The sequence below is a fragment of the Malania oleifera genome, chromosome 13 (assembly GCF_029873635.1).
Source record: "Malania oleifera isolate guangnan ecotype guangnan chromosome 13, ASM2987363v1, whole genome shotgun sequence".
NCBI lineage: Eukaryota > Viridiplantae > Streptophyta > Magnoliopsida > Santalales > Ximeniaceae > Malania > Malania oleifera.
Window position 1 is genome coordinate 42,650,292 of NC_080429.1, and position 9,547 is coordinate 42,659,838.

A 9,547-nucleotide genomic window follows, 5' to 3' on the forward strand; every position below is an offset into this window, starting at 1 on the left:
GGAGTTTATGCCTAAGTGAGATTTGACTAAGTAGTATTTCAGCTCTCAATAAATGTGTATATATTTGTATATATGTGAGAGTGATTACCTTTGATTCAAAATAATGTAATCAGTATATAATCAAAAGAACTTTAAAACTCTAAGTGAATATCTCAACAAAATATTTTTCAAGTATTAAGCACAACCAAGATTAGGGTTCAAGCTTGAAAAAATGTATTTTATCAACTAGCATAAGCAAGCTTTCAAATATGGCAATAAGGATGCCAAGACTCAGAAGCTAATATGAGTTCTTCCCAAATATATCAACTTAAGTATGCAGTATCATGCTCAATTTTCGCCCAAAATTTCTCCCCCTTTGACTTTAATCAAAAAGAGTAAGATATTAAGAAAAACGTATAAATACTAAGGTAATGAGCAACCCTAAGCAAAAATATAGATTTAGTGAAGGCTCAATGTTAGAATTGGTGTATTGCCAAGAGGGGGGGGGTGTGAATTGGAATTTAAAACTTTTTCTTCTAAGTTAATCTATCCAATAGAAGTATATACACAACCTAGGGTAAGTCTATTCAATTTCCAAATGCATAGATAAATATAATGTGGAAATTAAGTCATACGCATCATTCACCCATAACATACATGTGCTGTAAATATAAAGTGCGGAAATGTAAATGAACACACGATATGTTATCGGGGTTCGGCCAACTGTGCCTACGTCCTCGCCTCAAGCTCGCAAGCTAGAAGATTCCACTAATAGCTCACTTAAGGGTGGAGCGACACTGTTTACAACCAGGTCAAATTAACACAGGGCTGACCTCAACCTTAACCAGGTCAATTAGCGGGACTGACCTCAACCTACACGCCTTAACAGGACAACGCACCTAACTTTCCTAACTGGGTCTAAGCCAATCCGGGACTATTCTAGGGCTAGTCTCCCTCTTCAGGCCCGTGCCTGGAAATACAATAGTATTTGAAATACAATCAAATGGTACAATGAATAAGCTTTCGTGTAAAGCAGATATGTACCCAAATGCGGGCGATAACATACACCACAATATGAAATAATATGTAAGCTCAATGTGGTCTAGATGGTTCAACTCTCAAAGTCTATTCTATCAGTGTAATGCGTACGTGAGAGTGTCAAACAAACAATCTTTGTATCACAAGATATTCAAAAATAGGTTCACACAAAGATGTCATGTCTCCAGTATTTCAATCAAGCATGTAAGTATTAAACGATGTATATGCTTGGTTTGCAAAAGATATGTAATCTTTGTATTCAGCAAATAATATATGAGTGAAAGAATATTGCAACAAAGATCAATATCACATAAACAAATATCTTTTCAAAGTTATATCAAAATAAATCCCACAAGATATTTGGAAATGTTTTGAAGAGATTTTTGCAATCCAAAAACAAATACAAACTACACAAGATATTGCAATGAATGTGCAATGCTTGGAAGTTTAATATAAGTCTTCCTAGGAGAGACTTATTAATAAAGTCCCCTAAGAATACTTGGGTTGGCTCTCAATTAAAATCGTCACAAACAACTACCACACTTGGGAGAGCAATCCTAGAAAGCAACAACACTTAAATCACACTTACAAAATATATTTGAGTGAAAGATCTGATAGGAATAAGTGTTGGAGACTCAATAAATGAGTATTATAAACTTTGGGATTTTCAGAGAATTTTTCTTAATCAGATATTCTAATCTCTTGCTAATTTTCTCAAATGATCTCATATATATAGGCATAGGAGAAAATATGACCGTTGGGGACCTATTGGGTATTATTAGAAAAGTTTAATGATGTTTAAAGCATTTTAACCCTGTTTAAAAAATATTAACTGCGGTAAAAAATTAGGGCAACCCAAGAGGTCCGGTCGACCAGAAATGGTTCAGTTGACCAGGACTCAATTGGCTCGGTCAACCAGGGGACTTTTGAACTGAATGGTCGGTCGACCGAGGCAAGGCGATTTTCCAAATTTCTGAGGTTCGGTCGATCGGGCCTTTTTGAACTGCATGGTTTGATTGACCAGACCGCTGGGAATTCTCCCGAGGACCCTCCGGTCGACCAGGTAGTTGGAGTAGAAAAGTGGTCGGTCGACCGGGAGGTCAAAATATTGACTCCCAGGTGGTTTGGTCGACCGGAAAGAAATGAACTGTGAAATTCGGTCGACCAGGCTTTGGTCAAACTGTTGACCCAGGGCCAGTTCGGTCGACCAGGCCAAAGTGAACTGTGTTGGCCAGTTGACCAAAAGTGCACCAAGTGTGCATTTCGGTCCTGTATTGAACCAAACAAGTCTTATTTCAAGTGCCTAACAAACATATGTGTACATGTGTGTGTCTTAGGGTCACTTAGGTCCAAAATAGAGACACCAAAAAAGTCTAGTGTCGGTCGACCGAAGGGTACACCCTAAGGTCTTTCTAAGGTCCTTTCTTATTCATGGTTTGTTTGAGCTTACGTAGTAAATCATACATGTGATGTGTGTGAGCTTATTACAAACCAAGTACCTACTTACTATTACAGACCAATTAAATATATTACATTATGAAATAAAACTTTGGTCTTCGGGCTTTTCTTGACTTTGTGCACATCTTTATTTTAATACCTTTAGTTCCTGCACAAAACCTCAAACACTCATTAGATATAATGAGTATTTGTCATAATCAAAACCAGGCGTGACCAATAAGGTCAACACTCAAAATAGAAGTTTTGCATTTATCATGCATAATAAGATTAGATAATAAGTTTCCAAAGTAGCATGAGAAAATACAAAATATTTATCATAATTTTCAATGATTTTCAGCAATGAACATAAATCATGATATCATTACTTATTAAGTCTAACTCCTCCTAAATGAAATGTATATTCAATAAATTCAGACTTTCATTTGAAGTAAAAACTATGTATTATGAAGATACCAATTATGTTTTTAAATTTTATCATGTCATGCTTCAAATATTAATTTATTTCATGTAAGTGCTCATGGATACCAATATCAAGAATAATACCAATATTATATCATTATCATAACATGCTCATGGATACAAGTATGTTGTCATGCTCAAGTATCAATTAACATACTCATGGATATCAATATTAATATCATATCATACCAAGATTCATGCTTCATAATTATGCTCAATAATTTCATGCCCAAATTTGCAATGTATAGTGAGCCATAAAATCATCAATATAAGTCAAGTCATTATCATGTCTTTGGCAATATATACATGTTAGCATTTTAGCTTAGTCATAGCTCAGTATTTAGTTCATATTATCATATCATTAGTATTTCACCACATATGCATATCAGAATATCAACATTTAGCATGTAAGTATGTAGCATATTAGCATATCATATAAGCATGGAGCAAATTATTATTATTTGTGCATTGTGCTACAATTCTGCTCAAATTGTTCTCATGTTGCTCAAGTATCTCTCTTTCTCAAATATCTCTCATTTTGAATTAATACCTCTCATTTTGCTCAAATAACTTTTCTTAATCAACATACTCATGCAATAAGCTCAATTTTTCTTTATTTTGATGTCATAAAATTCATATTGCTTTCCAAATCTTAATCATCCCACAATTTTGGCCAACAATGTCATTTTTTTTTTATTGTTGTTTTAGTGTTATAGTCGTCAATAAACTCTTAAACATTTCTTTGAAATTTTTAGAGTATATAGTTCCCGCGACCTAAGAAGACTGAAGATTTAGTTCAATCTTTTGAAGATTTTCAGAATTAGGAAACTGAACAGGCAGTAGCACCTCCTGAGGTCTAGGCTCAGTCATCTGAGCCTTCGGTTTTACAGTTTTTAGTCATCTAAGATTACAAGCTTAATCATCTGAAGTCTGTAAATTTTCAAAAATCTTTCTATCCTTGTCCTAAAACCTTCCTAATTTACTTCCGTACTATGCTTTATCAAATTATTAGGCTTCAAGCATCTTTTTAGCATTGTCTTTTGAGACATATAGCTTCATTTTTCTTTGAAGTTAAGCCATGTTCAACTTCTCTTGATTTGAGGCTACCAATGACATTTTGTGATTTGTCAATTATCTCATAAGTTTTTATTTATTTCAACTAGTTAATTATCCTTGTATTGAATTGGATTAAGTGACTTTCTTGATTTCTAAATGGGAATGCCTAAAATCTATGGAGTTATTGGTTTATGAACTATTCTTTTATCTTGGTACCCATACTTTCTTGGGTTCAGATGGTTTAACAAAAGATGTTTCCTTTACTTTCCAAACTGGTATACACATATTTCCTCTTTAATAGGCATCCGAACTTAATATATCCCTTCTTCTTACATAGAAAACATATAGTGTGATTATAAGCATTAGAGGAGGTGCTAGCATAGTCTTTGGAAGCTTTCGTAAAGTACCCCATATAGAGGTTCTTTTTTCTTGTATTTTCTTTCCATTGAACCCTATGCCTTCTTTATTCAAAGACATTCTTTGTGCACCAATCATTCTATCAAAATTTTATTTTCCTTTAGTGAAGTTGTAGATGATTTTGTTTTTATCCTTACTTTTTCTCTTAAGATCATATATTTCTGAATTTTGTATTTTTTTTCCCTTTTCTTGCAGTTTTTTTTGGTTTTGAGACATTTTGGTAATTTTATTTTCTAGTTCAGAAATATATAAGTCTTGTTCTTTATCCATAGAAGTTTTGCACTTTATATCTTTTAGTTCTTTTATTACCTTCTCATTCTTGCTTTCTAGTATATTGAACATTTTTCTCTTTCAGCAAGTTTTAGAGATTCCAACTCTTTCATTACACCTTCATTCTTATTTTTCAATGATATATATCTTTTAGTCACATTAACTAAAATCTTATGCACATTGAATAGTTCATTTTGTAGTTCTTCATAAGATGGTATACTTTCATCATTGGAATCTTCATATGAATCATTGCAAGAATTATTAATTGATTTGGATGAGGAGCTTTGTCCTTCATCATTGTCCCATGCCATATAGCAAGCAACCTCTTGGTCACTTGATTCATTGTTTGAACTACTTGTACTCATATTATCCCAAGTAGTGGCTTTCACTACCTTTTTCCTTTTTTTTTTTTTTTTTTGAATCTTTCTTAAGTTGTGGACAATCTGATTTTATATGTCGAACTTTCTTACAATTATAGCATGTTGGAGGTTCAGCTTTTGCTTTCTTTATATTGATTTCCTTTTCTTCTCCTTTATTGATTTTGAGTTCTGGGTTTTTCTTCTAAATTTATTCTTCTTTCTAAGAATTTTTGTAAGTTTCTTGGATATGAAGGCTATTTCATTTTCATCCATCTTTTCTTCATCTTCATCACTAGAGTTTTCATTTGATGCTTTAAAAGAAATAGATTCTTGAGCTTTAGTTTTTCCACTTCTTTCATTCATAGTCAGCTCATACGTGAGAAGAGATCCTATGATTTCATCTAGGGATGTATTTTTGAAATTTCTTCCTTTCGTAATTGTTGTAGCTTTAGGTTCCTATATTGGAGAAAGTCCTCTAAGGATCATCCGAATCATTTTATAAGTTGAGTAATTTTTCCCTAAGGCGTTGAGGGAGTTTATGATATGTGTAAATCTTGTATACATATTTGTTATGGTTTCATCCGGGTTCATTCTAAAAGCTTCATATTCACTAGTAAGCATGTTAGTTCTATTATGTCTTACATCAATGGTGCCTTCATAAGTTACTTCTAGTTTGTCCCATATTTCTTTTTCTATTTTGCAAGCCATGACTCTATTGAACTCATTTATGTCAAGGGAACAATATAAAGCATTAATAGAACTATAGTTTACTTGTAACATCTTGTGATCACATTCAATCATGTCTTTTTCTTCCTTAGGCACTTCTTTTCTATCTATTAGTTTTGTAGGAATTAAGTCACCACGTGTGACAACCTTCTATGCTTTCCAATCCATGGTTTGAAGGTAGATCCTCATTCTTTGTTTCCAAAATTTATAGTTGAGTCCACAAAAGATGGGTGGTCTAGTTGAGGATTAACCTTCTCCAAAGGGAACTGCTCCTATGTGTGCCATCTAGATCTTTATATAGCTATTGTTTAAGATTTTCTATAACTCCTCTCTAATACCAATTGAAAGTTATGGTGTAGTCCCAAGAAGGGAGGAGTGTGAATTGGGTTCTTTAAATTTTTCTTTTAATTCTTTTCAAGAATTCCTAACCACTTGTTACTTTAACAAACTCACAGCAAAGCTTTTTAATCACTTAATCAATCCACAAACCAATACTTAACACACCACAAGTAAACACAAATTAAACATTTAACCAACCAATTTTCAATTAAAGAAATCAACCATAAAATATTAAGATATGGTAAGCAGCTTTTTGACAAGTTTCAGCTTTATAACCCTGTGAATATATGAGTTTGTTTCAAGCCCTGTAAATATATGTAAGCCCTGCATTGATGGATTTGATTTCTCAATATGATGCACAATATGAAATCCAACACTCCTTTCAAGAACTTGGACTTTAAATAAACATTTAGTTAATGAATCTTGGGTGTTAAACAATCAACGTACTCCCTTACGGTTTCTGAAATTTTTATTAATCAACCAACGTACTTTCTTTCGGTTTCTGAAAATCCAAAAATCAAATTAATCTTTAGTTTATTTAATATCCAATCCACAAAGTGTATATGATCAAAAATTAAATTCAACCATGTAGTTAATATATGGTGAAAAGTAAAGAGAGTAAGGAAAGAGAGTGACACCACGTTTTTATAAGGTTCGGCTTATCTCCAGCCTACGTCCTCGCCTTAGGCCAATACCACCTAAGGATTCCACTATACCGTTCCTTTCTAGATGAAACAAACCATTACAAGTGATACCCCATGCTTAGAAACTCCTTTAATAGGCTAGAGCAATGCCTCTCCAAGCGATACCCCACGCTCAGTACAACAATCTAACAACCTGGAATCATCAAAGAACTACAAGAGACAAGAAACAAGATGGTGTACAAAGACACTCTCACATAGAGTTGATTAGTACAATTCAAAGGCACTAATATACTTCAATATTTAAATATCGAAGTGAAATAAGATTGAAGCTCAAGTAAGATTTCACAAATATCCTATTCTAGATGAGGATCAGCACTAGAAATCTGAGTAGGATGGATCAACACTTCAATATTCTCAACGAATCAGATTTTGCAATGAGTGAGGGAGAAAGAGCTTTGAAAGAGAAAGTGTACTTTCAGTTTTGAAATAGATTTTTCAATTCTTGGTTTAATTTGACTTGAAAAACCATGTATTTATACGCTTAGAAAAGTAATTTCGTGTTGCCCAAGATTACTTGGAGTGTCTTCCAAGTTTTTAGAAAATTTGGGCCACAAGAAACCTGTATTTGAAATTTAAAACATTTAAAATTTCTAGCCATTAATAGTGCTCCATAGATTGAAGTGTAGCATTCAGTATTTGGAAGTTCCTCAAAATACTAAAAATTTTGGTATGGACAAAGGGTCAAACGACTAAACTGAGGGTTCAGTTTTATGAGGGTGTACTACCTCTTCTGTATTCCTTTAGGAAAATCTTCAACAGACTTAACTTATTCTTCAGTCTTATGAAGAAATTCTTTAATAGACTAAAGTTAAACTTCAGTCTTCTGAGGCAACTCTTTAGTCTTTTGGACATACACCTTAGTTGTATGGGTAGTCCATGTTCTGGTTTTTCAATTTTTTTTTTCAAAAGTTCTTTTTGCTCTCTTACTTTGATTAATTATAAAACATTTTTTGAGGTTTGAAATAAGGTCTCTAATTCCATAATCACCCCTAAAGAGCTTTCAACTTATTTCGTAAGATATTTTAAACATGAAGTACTTACATCAATGTTCTTAAGACTTTGACATTCTAGGCACTTAAGTCTTCATGCTTGTCTTCCATCTTGTCTTCAAGTTTCAATATACTTTAAGCTTTTAGCAAGTTTTCTTTAACATTCATGCTCTCATGATCTTCAAGCTTTATTAGATCATCTTTGAATCCATTCCTTTTAAGTTTCATTTGATCATCTTTCTTTTGAGTATAAACTTTTAATGATCTTTATGAGCACTTGACCTTGTATTCTCATACTTGAGTCCTGAAATGTCATCACTTAACCAAATATGTTAAGTTCCTATGATTTGTTATCATCAAAACAAGACTCTAAGCCTTGTAAGGCCAACACATAACTTTGTCAAACATCCAGCATGCAGTTCACAAGTATTACATCATTCAATATTCAGCATGCAATTCACAAGGATGACTTATTCAGTATTGCTCAACCACAATATATAGTGATTTTAGATAAAACATATAGAAATATAAACATCACATGGTGAAGCTGTTTTCAAAACAAAAACAAACAAATAATTACTACATTAGTTATAATGTTTCAAAGAACTGTTCTTAACAACAAACAATAAACAACGCTTATCTAATCTTCCTCACTAGCATCGTCACTGGATGAGCTTCTTTCCTCCTTGTTATCATTTTCCTCGTCACTTGAACTCGTAACCATGGGATCTTTTCCTCTAGATGAGGAATGCTATTTTTAGTGTAATCCTAAAAAGGGGTGTAACGACCTGCTTTTAAAAGTTCTCTTTCTTTTTTTTTCTTAAAAATACACACACACACACACACACACACACACACACACACACACACACACACACACACACACATATATATATATATATATATATGAAACATATAGCCAATCTCTCTCTATATTACTTGTTGAAAAACATCTCAGGCCTAAGGGAGCACTGAGGAAAAACTCTGTACGCAATACATTCCTAAGCAGCGGTAGACATAAAACTATAAACAATATTTACAATACCAGAACTCCAAAAATCTCAAAATATACATCACCAAATACCCAGTGACGTCATCAAAAAATTTTGGGATCCACCCCATATCACTAACACCTCAAAAATACTTACCCTTCCAAAAAGGGTAGTGCAAGAACTCCTCTACTCGCCAGCCTGATCTGCTCACCTAACTAGATCACCTGAAAAAAAAAAATAGTAAGTCACTAGGATGAAACAATGCTCGGTAAGAGGAAATATGCTATTACTAGTGTGTGGTAGCTGAGTTACACATTTAATATACTGATATAATACTGAAACTGTTAAATAGATAGGCTAGTATACCGTATAAATCACATTTATTATAGTTTAAAATGCAACTTTATATCTGAGCATTCTAGTTACACATAATTCTAATAGTATAATAAAACTGCTGCTGCATGGTATATCTGTATATATATATATATATATATATATATATATATATATATAAAATAACAATTGTGATAATATCCTGGGAATTGAATGTCATGATTTAATCCCTCATGATAGGGTTGTGCAGCCGGTAGGCGGGACATACTCTGGTTGGCCTACAAAGCAAATCAATCCATATCTCTATCTATCAACAATTTGGCCCACTGTAGTCTCTCCAAGCAAACTACTACTCTATCTCGTCTAATTGGCCACCTTAACCCAACTTTCTAGGGAGATTGCATTCTCTCCTAGCGCGGTTGGATGGA